This window comes from Ranitomeya imitator, chromosome 8 (genome assembly GCF_032444005.1).
Source record: "Ranitomeya imitator isolate aRanImi1 chromosome 8, aRanImi1.pri, whole genome shotgun sequence".
Classification (NCBI taxonomy): domain Eukaryota; kingdom Metazoa; phylum Chordata; class Amphibia; order Anura; family Dendrobatidae; genus Ranitomeya; species Ranitomeya imitator.
The window spans coordinates 66,343,591-66,357,284 of NC_091289.1; the positions used below are offsets into that span (position 1 = coordinate 66,343,591).

Genomic DNA, 13,694 nt, shown 5'->3' on the forward strand with positions numbered 1-13,694 from the left:
GACGGTATGTGTAAAGAGCTCCATGGAGTAACCCGTTGTGTCGCCTGCTGCATTCTTCTCTGTTGTTGTTTTTGCTGAAGAGGACAAGGAAGCGACTTGTCCCTGACCGTGAACATCCACTAACAACGCGCTGCTTTTACATTTACCAGTTTCACGAGAGGAGGCAAAAGAGCTAGAGGCTGAGTCAGCAAGATAAGCCAAAACTTGCTCTTGCTGCTCCGGCTTTAAAAGCGGTTTTCCTACTCCCAGAAAAGGGAGCGTTCGAGGCCTTGTGTAGCCAGACGACGAACCTGGCTCCACAGCTCCAGACTTAGGTGCAATATTTTTTTTCCCACGACCAGCTGATGCTCCACCACTACCACTACCCTCATTACCAGCTGACAATGAACGCCCCCGGACACGACCTCTTCCACCAGACTTCCTCATTGTTTTAAAAACGTAACCAAACTAACGGTATTTGTTGCTGTCACACAACTTACACGGTGAGCTATAACTTCAGTATGATTTAGCTACCCCTTTACAGGTGGGTGAGGCCACAACGAAAATCAGGCACAATGTTACACACTCTGTTTTTGGTGGCACCAAATGAGAGAGATGCCACACACGCAGGACTGTCACTGAAGCACAAATGTAAATATTAATCTCCCACTGTTTTTTTTAATTTTTTTTTTTTTTTCAGGGAGACTTTAGAAACAAAATAAAATAAAATGATTTTTTCAGGAAGAATTTAGAAACCAAATAACATAAAATGATTTTTCCAATGACAATTTAGAAACCAAATAAAAAAAAAAAGGCTTTCTATGCCCCACTGAGTGAGAGATGCCACACACAGGAGTCAGGAGTGGCACACAAGCCCAGAGGCCAATATTTATCTCCCACTGATTTGATTTTTTTTTTTTTTTTTTCAGGGAGACTTTGGGAAAAAAATAAATAAAATAAAATGATTTTTTCAGGAAGAATTTAGAAACCAAATAAAATAAAATGATTTTTTCAGGGAGAATTTAGAAAACAAATAAAACAAAAAATAGGCTTTCTATGGCCCACTGAGTGAGAGATGACGCACACAGGAGTCAGGAGTGGCACACAAGCCCAGAGGCCAATATTTTTCTCCCAATGACTGATGTAGTGATTTTTTCAGGTAGATTTTGGAACCCAAATCAAGCAAAAAAAATAATAGGCTTTCTATGGCCCACAATTGGAGAGAGAGAGAGAGAGATGGCACACCCAGGAGTCAAGACTGGCACACAAGCAGAAAGGGCAATATTAATCTCCCACTGATTTTTTTTTTTTTTTTCAGGGAGACTTTAGAAGAAAAAAAAATAGAATAAAATGATTTTTTCAGGAAGAATTTAGAAACCAAATAAAATAAAATGATTTTTTCAGGGAGAATTTAGAAAACAAATAAAACAAAAAATAGGCTTTCTATGGCCCACTGAGTGAGAGATGACGCACACAGGAGTCAGGAGTGGCACACAAGCCCAGAGGCCAATATTTTTCTCCCAATGATTGATGTAGTGATTTTTTCAGGTAGATTTTGGAACCCAAATCAAGCAAAAAAAATAATAGGCTTTCTATGGCCCACAATTGGAGAGAGAGAGAGAGAGATGGCACACCCAGGAGTCAAGACTGGCACACAAGCAGAAAGGGCAATATTAATCTCCCACTGATTTGATTTTTTTTTTTTTTTTCAGGGAGACTTTGGAAAAAAAAAAAATAATAAAATGATTTTTTCAGGAAGAATTTAGAAACCAAATAAAATAAAATGATTTTTTCAGGGAGAATTTAGAAAACAAATAAAACAAAATATAGGCTTTCTATGGCCCACTGAGTGAGAGATGACGCACACAGGAGTCAGGAGTGGCACACAAGCCCAGAGACCAATATTTTTCTCCCAATGATTGATGTAGTGATTTTTCCAGGTAGATTTTGGAACCCAAATCAAGCAAAAAAAATAATAGGCTTTCTATGGCCCACAATTGGAGAGAGAGAGAGAGATGGCACACCCAGGAGTCAAGACTGGCACACAAGCAGAAAGGGCAATATTAATCTCCCACTGATTTTTTTTTTTTTCAGGGAGACTTTAGAAAAAAAAATAATAAAATAAAATGATTTTTTCAGGAAGAATTTAGAAACCAAATAAAATAAAATGATTTTTTCAGGGAGAATTTAGAAAACAAATAAAACAAAAAATAGGCTTTCTATGGCCCACTGAGTGAGAGATGACGCACACAGGAGTCAGGAGTGGCACACAAGCCAAGAGGCCAATATTTATCTCCCACTGATTGATTTATTGATTTTTTCAGGTAGAATTTAGAACCCAAATCAACCAAAAAAATAAATAGGCTTTCTATGGCTCACTATCTGAGAGAGAGAGATGGCACGCTTAGGACTGGCACACAAGCCCAAAGGCCAATATTAATCTCCCTTTTTTTTTTTCAGGGAGAATTTATAAAACAAAAATAAATAAATAAATAGGCTTTCTATGGCCCACTATTTGTGAGAGAGATGGCACGCTCAGGACTGGCACACAAGCCCAGAGGCCAATATTAATCTCCCACTTTTTTTTTTTTTTTTCAGGGAAAATTTATAAACCCAATAAAAAAAATAATAAATAGGCTTTCTATGGCCCACTATCTGAGAGAGAGAGATGGCACGCTTAGGACTGGCACACAAGCCCAAAGGCCAATATTAATCTCCCTTTTTTTTTTCAGGGAGAATTTATAAAACCAAAAAAAATAAAATAAATAGGCTTTCTATGGCCCACTATTTGTGAGAGAGATGGCACGCTTAGGACTGGCACACAAGCCCAAAGGCCAATATTAATCTCCCACTGATTGATTTATTGATTTTTTCAGGTAGAATTTAGAACCCAAATAAAGCAAAAAAAAAATAGGCTTTCTATGGCCCACTGAGTGAGTGATGATGCACACAGGAGTCAGGAGTGGCACACAAGCCCTGAGGCCAATATTTTTCTCCCACTGATTGATGTAGTGATTTTTTCAGGTACATTTTAGAACCCAAATCAAGCAAAAAAATAAATAGGCTTTCTATGGCCCACTGAGTGAGAGATGGCACAGACAGGGATGGCACTCTAGCAGAAATGCCAATCTTAATCTCCCACAAAAAAAAAAAGGAACTGTCCTTCAATTACTATCTCCCTGCAGTAATCTCAGCCAGGTATGGCAGGCAGCAATAAGGAGTGGACTGATGCACAAATTAAATAAAAAGTGTGGACAAACAAACAAGATAGCTGTGCAGAAATGAAGGAACAAGAGGATTTGTGCTTTGAAAAAAGCAGTTGGTTTGCACAGCGGCGTACACACAGCAATGCAGCTATCAGGGAGCCTTCTAGGGCAGCCCAATGAGCTACAGCGCTGAGAAAAAAAAAAAATGTAGCTTCCACTATCCCTGCACACCGAAGGTGGTGTTGGACAGTGCAAATCGCTACAGCACAAGCGGTTTGGTGGTTAATGGACCCTGCCTAACGCTATCCCTGCTTCTGACGAAGCGGCAGCAACCTCTCCCTAAGCTCAGATCAGCAGCAGTAAGATGGCGGTCGGCGGGAACGCCCCTTTATAGCCCCTGTGACGCCGCAGACAGCAAGCCAATCACTGCAATGCCCTTCTCTAAGATGGTGGGGACCAGGACCTATGTCATCACGCTGCCCACACTCTGCGTTTACCTTCATTGGCTGAGAAATGGCGCTTTTCGCGTCATTGAAACGCGACTTTGGCGCGAAAGTCGCGTACCGCATGGCCGACCCCGCACAGGGGTCGGATCGGGTTTCATGAAACCCGACTTTGCCAAAAGTCGGCGACTTTTGAAAATGAACGACCCGTTTCGTTCAACCCTAATGAGCAGTACATGGTGTATACTAACAGAGGTATTATGTCTAATTTCCCTTTATAAAGGGATGTGTAAGATTTTCAAACTAGCAGCATACATATAGAAAATGATTCTTATTCATATTATTATTCTGTGTAAGGCTGAAACCTGAATAAGTGTGCGTCGCCGACGCAACAGCGACGCACATTAGCGGAACGCTAATGTGAACGTAGCCTAAGAGAAGATAAACTATTTCTTTGGAATCCCATCCCTTTTCCTGCAGCAGCACCCAGGAGAAAAATAAGACATATATCAGAGACAGTGTGCTTCCTGTATGTGTTTTCTCTGCTTCTACAACATCATCACTGAGTTGTACCCTCAAGTACACTGTCCTGGGCTTGTCCCACACCTAACCTTATCATGCTGGACCTAAAATGAGGTGACGAGCTTTGGCATCACCAGACATAACGCGGCTCATACCGGCTTTCACTGACTCTCCTGACCGCTGAGGCGTTTACCGCTAGAACCGCAGCACGACTGGGCACATGATGACCCGAGGCAGATCTCAGAAGAAGGCCTCTCCTCCTCGCCTGCCAGACTTCTTTCCGCGGTCTCAAACCGCACATGCCGCAGGGAAAATGGCGGCGGCTTCTCCCTCCAGATCATCACACTCCTCCCGCGGCTCCCAGGATTCAGAAAGAGGTGAGACCTCAGCGGGAGCACAATATAGCACCTCTGCACCTATGACCAGAGGGGATATGAAAGAATTCCTCACATCTATACGCGCCTCTTTAAAAGAGGATATGCAGGACATGTTGAAGGAGATAAGAGGAGACATTAACTCCTTAGGGGCCCGCACGGATCATTTGGAAAACAAAATGTCCGAATATGTCTCTGTAATTAACGCTCTGGTGGATGAAAACCAAGTTATAAAAGACAAGTTAGCAGGGGCATTTAATAAATTGCACGACTTAGAGGACAGATCCAGGAAGAACAATATTCGTGTGAGAGGAATCCCTGAGAATGTTGCAGATAAAGATTTAGCTGCTTTCCTCCAGAATTTTATGCAGGCTGCCCTGCCCTCACTTTCACATAGAAACATAGAACACCCAAGCCCAAGCATCTAGACCCATCTCTTCCTAGAGACATCCTTGCACGGATTCATTTGTACACTACTAAAGAGACATTCCTGCGGCAGATAAGGAGCCCCCCTGACCTTCCCCCTGAATTCCGGGATCTCCAGGTCTTCCCGGATTTGTCAGCTGCTACCCTGGCCAAAAGGAGAGAATACGCCCATGTCTGTAAAGCATTGAGGGACATCAACATACGTTACCGATGGGGGTTTAATCCTGTGCGTTTGATTATCACTTATGAAGGACGCACGGTCGCCTGCCCCTCGCCTAAACAGGCAGAGGAGAGGCTTACGGCCTGGAAAATACCCTTTGCTCCCAGACCTGCGGATACAGGAAAGAAAATAGCCTCAGACTGGTCTACGGTTTGACAGTGCCACACGGACGGTGTTTGGATTGCTGAGCTCTCCTACTGCACCCCTCAGTGGGCCTTTGGATTGTGAACCTCTCACTTCCACCCCTCCACGCAGATTCTGTTCTGCGGACTGTCTGGACTGTTCCGGACGTTCCTACGAGGATTCCTCGTATATTGACCTATGTTTTGTTTTGTTTTCCTTTGTTTTTACTTTTTATTTTTTGGTTCTTTTTACTACATACTTGCCCTTCCCCTTTCTTCCCTCCAGGTTTTTTCTCTCCAAATCCCCGAGCATTCTCTGTCTATATTGATTTTTGATTGTTATTATGGAACTGGCAGTTATTTGAATATAAGTTTTGGTACACCACCAGTGGGGTCACTGGGTAATACCAGCAGTATAGACTTTAGTATAATGGTACCATGACTTTACAAATTCTTTCTTTGAATGTCAGGGGTTTAAACTCCCCTGACAAGAGATCTATGATGTGGAGGGAGGTGAAGCGGTCGAGGGCAGATATTATCTGCTTGCGGGAGACCCATTTGTTGGTCGAGGATAATTTTAGGCTTCGTCATCCCCTCTTCCCACACATTCTATTTGCTAATGGCCCATCCAAAAAGGCTGGTGTGTGCATCATGGTGAAAAATACAATCGCTTTTAAATTGATAGCGCAAAATAATGACCCCACGGGTAGGTGCTTAACTATCACGTGCTTATTGAATGGTGAGTTACACACGTTGACAAATCTTTATGCTCCCAATGAGGGACAACATAAATTCCTGAGAACAACCCTTCATGAGGTCTCTGAGAATGTGAAGGGCAGCAATATAATATGTGGTGACTTTAATCTCCCCATGCATGTGGACCTTGATTGCTCTTCTGGTAGCAGACGACCTAGAGGGGACTTGACTCTCCTCACAGGCGAGTTTCACCTGCATGATTATTGGAGATATTCACATGCATCTGAGAGAGATTATACCTTTTACTCTTCCAGGCATTCCACATACTCCCGTATTGATTATTTTCTAACAGACAGTGCAACCTTGTCCAGATGTAGATCCGCAACTATAGGCTTAATAATGTGGTCTGATCACGCTCCCATCACTCTAACTCTTACTTTAGCACACCAAGCTAACCCAGCCTTTAGGTGGCGATTAAACGACGCATTGCTGTTGAATGGGGAGGTGTTAGATAGAATCTCTTCGGAGTTGGAACACTACTTTCAGATAAATGATAATGGAGAGGTTTCTGATGAGTCCTTATGGTTGGCGCATAAAGTAGTGATTAGAGGTGTGCTTCTCCAACAAGCTTCGTACCTGAAAAGGAAGAGGGAGAGTGGCAGAGAGGCTTTACTTTCCCACCTGCAATATTTAGACAATATCAACAAGTATACTCCCACGCCTTCTATCTCTGAGGAGATCTATCAGATTAGGTTTAAATTGAGAGAAAATCTCTTGGCCAGATATGCACATAACATGAAGAAATTCAAGACTAATCTATATGCCGCAGGTGATAGGGCAGGTGCACTCCTGGCGCGCAGAGTACGTAAGAGGGAAGCTAAATCAAGAGTGGACCATATCTTAGATAAAAATGGGAAGGTCCTCAGGAACCCTCAGGACATAGTCCAAGCTTTTGCAGAATATTATACCAGCTTGTATAATTTAAAAGATGATCCTTCTACTCCCCAGCCGGATCACCAATCTATTTATAAATATCTAGACTCTATAAAATTACCCCGTATTACATCTGAGCAGCTAAACTACCTTAATTCTCCCTTCACAGATGTAGAAATTAACTTGACGATTAAACAAACTAAATCTCATAAGGCCCCAGGCCCAGACGGGTTGACGAATGACTATTATAAATCCTTTTATCTGTTGCTGACTCCATATTTGCAGAGATTATTCTCGGTGTGGAGAGACTCGGGTACTGTGACGGCTCCTGGTTTGGAAGCTACCATATCTACCATACCCAAGCCTGGGAAACCCCTCACACACCCTGGTGACTTTAGACCCATTGCTCTGCTCAATTCAGATGTCAAAATATTCACTAAAATTATAGCGTCCAGACTAAAGCTTATTATCCCAACTATAATTTCACCGGACCAAGTGGGTTTTGTGGCCGGACGGGAGACGAAAGATGGGGTTGCGGCGCATGCTGAATCTGATTAAAATAGCCGAGCTGTCTGGCCTACCCAGTGCATTCCTGTCGCTTGATGCTGAGAAGGCTTTTGACAGGGTGCACTGGGGGTATCTTTGGGCAGTATTGGAAAGGTTTGGACTGTCGGGCCCAATATTCTCAGCAATCTGTGCTATGTATTCGACTCCTTGTGCCAGGGTCTTGACATCCGGTTTTTTATCTGGTCCGTTTCAGATCACAAATGGCACTCGTCAGGGTTTCCCACTCTCTCCTATTATTTTTGCACTGTGCATGGAGCCGCTTGCTGAACGCATTAGAACCTCTATTAATATCACCGGCATCAAGGTTGGACAGATGGAGCACAGAATTGGCTTGTATGCTGATGATGTTATTCTATCCTGTATCAACTTGGAGACATCCTTGACAGCTATTACCTTGGAACTCAGGGAATTCAGTAATGTGTCATACTACAGGTTGAATCCCACGAAGTCCTTGTTGTTTCCGGTGGCGGTTCCGTGCGCGGCCAAGTCGAAAATGGAGGCTGAGTTTAAATTTAAATGGATGACAGAGGGTATCCCGTACTTGGGAGTTATATTGACGGGCTCTGAACAGATTGTCGAGAAGAATTTCTCTAAATTGATCACACAGGTTAGGGCACAACTTGACCATTTTCACAAAGTTATGACATCCTGGATTGCCAGGATTAATGTTTTCAAAATGATGATCCTGCCTAAAATACTGTATCTCCTTAGGTGTATCCCATTAAAAATCCCCAAACGTTTGATTTTGAAATTACAAACTATGACATACGATTATATTTGCTATAAGGGCACAGATGATTGGCCTCGGGGAGACCAAAACATCCAACACTGTGGAGACACCATCACGTGTTTCTCAACGCAGTGATTCCAGAACACCGCCCCCATCCCTTATGGGAAATATGCAGATGCATGTAAAGAAGCTGCGGAGACACCATCACGTGTTTCTCGACGCAAGCAGTGAATAGCCAGGCCTTTCCCCGGGAAGGAACAACCACGGGAAGGGCAGCATCCTATGAAGGAAAGCCACCTATGCCAAGCATGGTATCCATCCACAGACAGCTGTTTCGGGGTTTTTGCCCCTCATCAGTGTGGAGTAGGAATCTGGCTATTAGGAGCAGTGCCTAGTAAAAAGGCTATAAAGGCACAGATGATTGGCCTCGGGGAGACCAAAACATCCAACACTGCGGAGACACCATCACGTGTTTCTCAACGCAGTGATTCCAGAACACCGCCCCCATCCCTTATGGGAAATATGCAGATGCATGTAAAGAAGCTGCGGAGACACCATCACGTGTTTCTCGACGCAAGCAGTGAATAGCCAGGCCTTTCCCCGGGAAGGAACAACCACGGGAAGGGCAGCATCCTATGAAGGAAAGCCACCTATGCCAAGCATGGTATCCATCCACAGACAGCTGTTTCGGGGTTTTTGCCCCTCATCAGTGTGGAGTAGGAATCTGGCTATTAGGAGCAGTGCCTAGTAAAAAGGCTATAAAGGCACAGATGATTGGCCTCGGGGAGACCAAAACATCCAACACTGCGGAGACACCATCACGTGTTTCTCAACGCAGTGATTCCAGAACACCGCCCCCATCCCTTATGGGAAATATGCAGATGCATGTAAAGAAGCTGCGGAGACACCATCACGTGTTTCTCGACGCAAGCAGTGAATAGCCAGGCCTTTCCCCGGGAAGGAACAACCACGGGAAGGGCAGCATCCTATGAAGGAAAGCCACCTATGCCAAGCATGGTATCCATCCACAGACAGCTGTTTCGGGGTTTTTGCCCCTCATCAGTGTGGAGTAGGAATCTGGCTATTAGGAGCAGTGCCTAGTAAAAAGGCTATAAAGGCACAGATGATTGGCCTCGGGGAGACCAAAACATCCAACACTGCGGAGACACCATCACGTGTTTCTCAACGCAGTGATTCCAGAACACCGCCCCCATCCCTTATGGGAAATATGCAGATGCATGTAAAGAAGCTGCGGAGACACCATCACGTGTTTCTCGACGCAAGCAGTGAATAGCCAGGCCTTTCCCCGGGAAGGAACAACCACGGGAAGGGCAGCATCCTATGAAGGAAAGCCACCTATGCCAAGCATGGTATCCATCCACAGACAGCTGTTTCGGGGTTTTTGCCCCTCATCAGTGTGGAGTAGGAATCTGGCTATTAGGAGCAGTGCCTAGTAAAAAGGCTATAAAGGCACAGATGATTGGCCTCGGGCTGTCTGTGGATGGATACCATGCTTGGCATAGGTGGCTTTCCTTCATAGGATGCTGCCCTTCCCGTGGTTGTTCCTTCCCGGGGAAAGGCCTGGCTATTCACTGCTTGCGTCGAGAAACACGTGACGGTGTCTCCGCAGCTTCTTTACATGCATCTGCATATTTCCCATAAGGGATGGGGGCGGTGTTCTGGAATCACTGCGTTGAGAAACACGTGATGGTGTCTCCGCAGTGTTGGATGTTTTGGTCTCCCCGAGGCCAATCATCTGTGCCTTTATAGCCTTTTTACTAGGCACTGCTCCTAATAGCCAGATTCCTACTCCACACTGATGAGGGGCAAAAACCCCGAAACAGCTGTCTGTGGATGGATACCATGCTTGGCATAGGTGGCTTTCCTTCATAGGATGCTGCCCTTCCCGTGGTTGTTCCTTCCCGGGGAAAGGCCTGGCTATTCACTGCTTGCGTCGAGAAACACGTGATGGTGTCTCCGCAGCTTCTTTACATGCATCTGCATATTTCCCATAAGGGATGGGGGCGGTGTTCTGGAATCACTGCGTTGAGAAACACGTGATGGTGTCTCCGCAGTGTTGGATGTTTTGGTCTCCCCGAGGCCAATCATCTGTGCCTTTATAGCCTTTTTACTAGGCACTGCTCCTAATAGCCAGATTCCTACTCCACACTGATGAGGGGCAAAAACCCCGAAACAGCTGTCTGTGGATGGATACCATGCTTGGCATAGGTGGCTTTCCTTCATAGGATGCTGCCCTTCCCGTGGTTGTTCCTTCCCGGGGAAAGGCCTGGCTATTCACTGCTTGCGTCGAGAAACACGTGATGGTGTCTCCGCAGCTTCTTTACATGCATCTGCATATTTCCCATAAGGGATGGGGGCGGTGTTCTGGAATCACTGCGTTGAGAAACACGTGATGGTGTCTCCGCAGTGTTGGATGTTTTGGTCTCCCCGAGGCCAATCATCTGTGCCTTTATAGCCTTTTTACTAGGCACTGCTCCTAATAGCCAGATTCCTACTCCACACTGATGAGGGGCAAAAACCCCGAAACAGCTGTCTGTGGATGGATACCATGCTTGGCATAGGTGGCTTTCCTTCATAGGATGCTGCCCTTCCCGTGGTTGTTCCTTCCCGGGGAAAGGCCTGGCTATTCACTGCTTGCGTCGAGAAACACGTGATGGTGTCTCCGCAGCTTCTTTACATGCATCTGCATATTTCCCATAAGGGATGGGGGCGGTGTTCTGGAATCACTGCGTTGAGAAACATGTGATGGTGTCTCCGCAGTGTTGGATATTTTGGTCTCCCCGAGGCCAATCATCTGTGCCTTTATAGCCTTTTTACTAGGCACTGCTCCTAATAGCCAGATTCCTACTCCACACTGATGAGGGGCAAAAACCCCGAAACAGCTGTCTGTGGATGGATACCATGCTTGGCATAGGTGGCTTTCCTTCATAGGATGCTGCCCTTCCCGTGGTTGTTCCTTCCCGGGGAAAGGCCTGGCTATTCACTGCTTGCGTCGAGAAACACGTGATGGTGTCTCCGCAGCTTCTTTACATGCATCTGCATATTTCCCATAAGGGATGGGGGCGGTGTTCTGGAATCACTGCGTTGAGAAACACGTGATGGTGTCTCCGCAGTGTTGGATGTTTTGGTCTCCCCGAGGCCAATCATCTGTGCCTTTATAGCCTTTTTACTAGGCACTGCTCCTAATAGCCAGATTCCTACTCCACACTGATGAGGGGCAAAAACCCCGAAACAGCTGTCTGTGGATGGATACCATGCTTGGCATAGGTGGCTTTCCTTCATAGGATGCTGCCCTTCCCGTGGTTGTTCCTTCCCGGGGAAAGGCCTGGCTATTCACTGCTTGCGTCGAGAAACACGTGATGGTGTCTCCGCAGCTTCTTTACATGCATCTGCATATTTCCCATAAGGGATGGGGGCGGTGTTCTGGAATCACTGCGTTGAGAAACACGTGATGGTGTCTCCGCAGTGTTGGATGTTTTGGTCTCCCCGAGGCCAATCATCTGTGCCTTTATAGCCTTTTTACTAGGCACTGCTCCTAATAGCCAGATTCCTACTCCACACTGATGAGGGGCAAAAACCCCGAAACAGCTGTCTGTGGATGGATACCATGCTTGGCATAGGTGGCTTTCCTTCATAGGATGCTGCCCTTCCCGTGGTTGTTCCTTCCCGGGGAAAGGCCTGGCTATTCACTGCTTGCGTCGAGAAACACGTGATGGTGTCTCCGCAGCTTCTTTACATGCATATGATTATATTTGGTCACACAAAAAATCCAGAATCTCTAGGACCTTGATGTACTATCCGTACAAACGGGGAGGGCTGGGAATGCCGAACCTCATGCTGTACCATAGAGCGGCCATACTAACTGGACTTAGAGACTGGTGGCAGGCAGACAAAGACCACAGATGGCTCCAAATAGAAAACTATTATGCCAAAACTAGATCTACCCGCACAATTCTTGAGGCTGAATCTATTGCAATCACTGATTATTCCCCTCCTTTACCAACCATGAAAATCGCGCTCCACTATTGGAGGACACTGGTCCCTTCCTTGATTAAATTATCTCATGACTCCCTATCCTTAAAAGCCCTTGAGACACACATCCCATTTATTAATCTCCAGCCTTGGGTTGATGCTGGAATCGTAACATTATGGCAGATATTGGATGCCGCTGTCCTTGTCCCCTTTGACCGCTTGGCCTCCAGCTTCCCGAATGTCCGGAGATATTTCTATCAATATTTGCAGATACGTCATCTACTTCATAATTCCCCAAACTCGCCATTCTTCAACTCCCATTTAAATAACAGGGTTAATGGTTATTTCTTGTTGCCTGACTCTGGCCCGAAGGGAATTTCAATATTATATAAAGCCTTAAACGACCCAGCAGAAGATGTTAAACTGCCATATATGATCAAGTGGGAACAGGATCTGGACTTCCTATCGGACCCGATAGATTGGGAGGAGGGACTGGGTGAAGTATTACGGGTATCAGCCTGTGTCAATCATCTCGAACAATTGAAAAAAGTACACCTTAGATGGTATCAATCTCCGGTTCAGGTGGCTCACTATGACCCTACCGGGTCGGACAAATGCTGGAGGGGGTGCGGTCACAGGGGAACTCTGGAACACACCTGGTGGTCGTGTCCAATTCTTCAGCCCTGGTGGAGAGATATGGACCTTTTAATTGCACAGGTCTTGGGGATCCAGCTGACTATGTCACCTAGGCAGGCCATTCTTCACATCGGCCCGGAGGACATTCCACACATACTTCGAGGTACACTATCACATATTCTAATAGCTGCCAGGTTATTAGTCGCCTCAAGATGGAAAGACACTAATCCTCCCAATATTAGTGAATTAATTAATAAACTTAATGTCCACTGCCAATATGAACTCGCTTTGGCTCACTCCATGACTGCCAAAACCAAAAGACAAAATATTTGGCACCCTTGGTTATATAGTGGTCATTCCTCTATTGACCCGCACCACCTTGTTTGATCGTTTACTTGAGTGGGAATAAGTAAGCATAATTGACATGTCTGTTTTTGTGTTTGTAATATTCTTATTCTGCCATAGTTTGCCAGGACCCCTTGTCTATAACTGAATTGCTAGATAATGTCTTGTGAATGCCTATACTCCTTTCCTCCCCCCCCCCCCCCCCATTCCCCCTACTGTACCTATCCCTCCCCCCGCCTTTCTCCCCTACTTCTTCCTTTCTGATTGGTTTGGTTTTTCTCCTTACTTATTTCTGGTCATTTTTAGTTGACCTCTGTTACTGTTATTACTGTTTGATTGCACTGTATTGTTTTGGAAATCTTCAATAAACACTAATTGATAAAAAAAAAAAAGAGTCAAAAGTTCAGTGTCCCCACCAGGACGAACACTAACAATCCTCTCCTCTTCATGACGCATCGCATCCTTATCCACCTCCTCCTCAGGTCATACATGCTAGACAGGC

The 13,694-nt window shown here is 45.4% G+C and overlaps 1 protein-coding gene across 2 annotated transcripts in view; it reads left to right on the forward strand.

The window, feature by feature from the left end:
* Positions 1-13,694, forward strand: part of LOC138647792 (cytochrome P450 2D6-like) — a 138,302-nt gene that overhangs the window by 81,606 nt on the left and 43,002 nt on the right. The gene's annotated exons all lie outside the window — the stretch shown is intronic.